At 39.2% G+C, this 2126-nt stretch overlaps 1 non-coding gene across 1 annotated transcript; it reads left to right on the forward strand.

Annotated features, from left to right (window-relative positions):
* The first annotated feature begins 520 nt into the window (after positions 1-520).
* On the forward strand, positions 521-627 carry LOC136547839 (small nucleolar RNA R71). Its single transcript, XR_010781787.1, has one exon. It is a non-coding gene; the product is annotated as a small nucleolar RNA R71 (small nucleolar RNA).
* The last annotated feature ends 1499 nt before the right edge of the window (positions 628-2126 follow it).

Consider the following 2126-nt stretch of genomic DNA (forward strand, 5'->3'; position numbering starts at 1 on the left):
TTGACCAGAGACTAAATCTCTCAAAGATGGTTGGTTATTGAAATTATTGAAATTGTTACCTTGATAGTTACCTTGGTAGTTTGGCCTTTGTTGCTGATTCCATCCTTGATTCTATTGAGGGCGATAGTTGTTGTTGTTGATGAAGTTCACATCCTCATGGGTTTCAGGGCAGTTGTTCCATGAATGCTCGGTGTTTTCCACATTCTTCACAGGTCATGTGGGAATCATGAATGTGCATAACTTCTTTCTTTTCATTGGCTCGATCTTCCAGCCTTTTCATCAGTAGATCCATCTTAGCAGACAACATATTTACCTCCTTGAGTTGATGCATTACTCTACCTCTCTTGCGGGTTTGAAAACATTCTTGATTCCAACCTTGGTTGGAGGCTATCTTTTCCATAAGAGCTGTTGCTTGTGCGATTGTGAGTGATAAAAATGCACCTCCAGTAGTGGCATCCATATTCTCAGGGTGCTATTTGTCAACCCGTGATAGAAAGTCTGCATGAGTAGTCAATCCTCCATCCCCTAGTGAGGATATTATTAAATGTAGTCTTGGAAGCATTCCCATGCCTCATGGACAAATTCATCATGTTGCTGTTGAAAACTTGAGATTCTTCCACGCAGAGCATTGGTTTTGCCCATGGAAAAGAACTTTGCTAGGAAGGCAGTGGAGCAGTTCTCCCAGGTAGTATTTCTATCTATGTTGGCATAGAACCATTGCTTCGCCTTCCCCAAAAGTGAGAATGGGAAGAGGTGAAGTAGGATGGCATCTCTGGTAACTCCTTTGATGGTGAAAGTGTTACATATCTCCAGGAAGTGTTGGAGATGAGCGCTCGCATCTTCATGTTCCTTTCCACAAAACTAGCTAGCTTGCACCATATTGATGAGAGCTGGCTTGAGCTCAAAAGCATTGCCTCTAGTGTTAATTATTGGTCCGGTATGGATGTTGGCCATAGTTAGAGTAGAGAATTCACAGAGAGTTTTGTCAGCCATGGCTTTGAAAGCTGGTGTTAAGCTTCGCCTTGTCTAGTTGTCTTCCGATTTTATAGCTAAAACTTTCTTGAGTTTAGCTTTAGTCATCCTAAATAGTGCTTTTGGAGTTTCAACGTAGTTTGTCGGAAGGTCAAAACTAGTCATACATTACCCTACATAAGATATGAAAGTAGATAGAACAAGGGTAAGCCTGTTTGAGCACAGGTATATGGTTTCCTCGATCACATCAATAAGTAAAAGTTTATCAATATACCTTTTTGACTAGCTACCTTCCCCAGCAACGACGCCAGAAATGCTTGTTGGTACTTCCTAGAATCACTACTAGAATGTCACTAAGAAGTACTTTGGTATTTTATTGTGACTTAGAAATAATGCAAATATATAAATGAAGAGTTCTGCAAGCGCACAGATAATATACCATTGTTGCACTTCACCTGGGAGTATTCTAGGTATCGTTATTTATATTTTTACCTCAGGAAAGGATGGGCAAAAAAATATTGATAACTTATACTTATGATGGAGAGATAAACCATAACCATTCTTCTTCTCACAATAGGGGTAAATCAAGAGATAAATGTGATATGAAAGATAAATGATAATTGAACACTCATAGTACTCCTTAAGATGGCACTAGCATGGCTAAGTAGATACAATAGAGAAATAATTCTCAAGTCATTCTTAATTACAAGTCAAAGCATACTATGATTAGTGCAATTATACTTAATAATCATGCCTAAGATCAACTTCATATCTACACATAAGGGATATTACTAATGAAGATCAAGAACAGAGCCTGACTTCCTTCGCAACTAGATCCTACTTGAGCTATATTTGGGGAGTGGACTACAAAGGACTCAACGAGAGTATCACACTCGTGATCTACCACATGGCCCGGAATATAGGGTGCATCCGAAGGTAAACAACGTATAAGCACCACGCTTACACAATGTCGGCCACTCACCCAAATCTTAGTAGCAACATCAAAATCTCCAAGAACAAAAGTTGTTCCCCTTACTCTGGTCTACAACTTTGCTTCAAGCATCAGCATCTAATTCTAAGTGGTTAGAGAGATATAGGATCAAGAACAGAGGCACATTGAAACTAAACTTAGCATTTTTAGTTAGGTTTTGAAA

Source organism: Miscanthus floridulus, chromosome 3 (assembly GCF_019320115.1).
Source record: "Miscanthus floridulus cultivar M001 chromosome 3, ASM1932011v1, whole genome shotgun sequence".
NCBI classification, from domain to species: Eukaryota; Viridiplantae; Streptophyta; class Magnoliopsida; order Poales; family Poaceae; genus Miscanthus; species Miscanthus floridulus.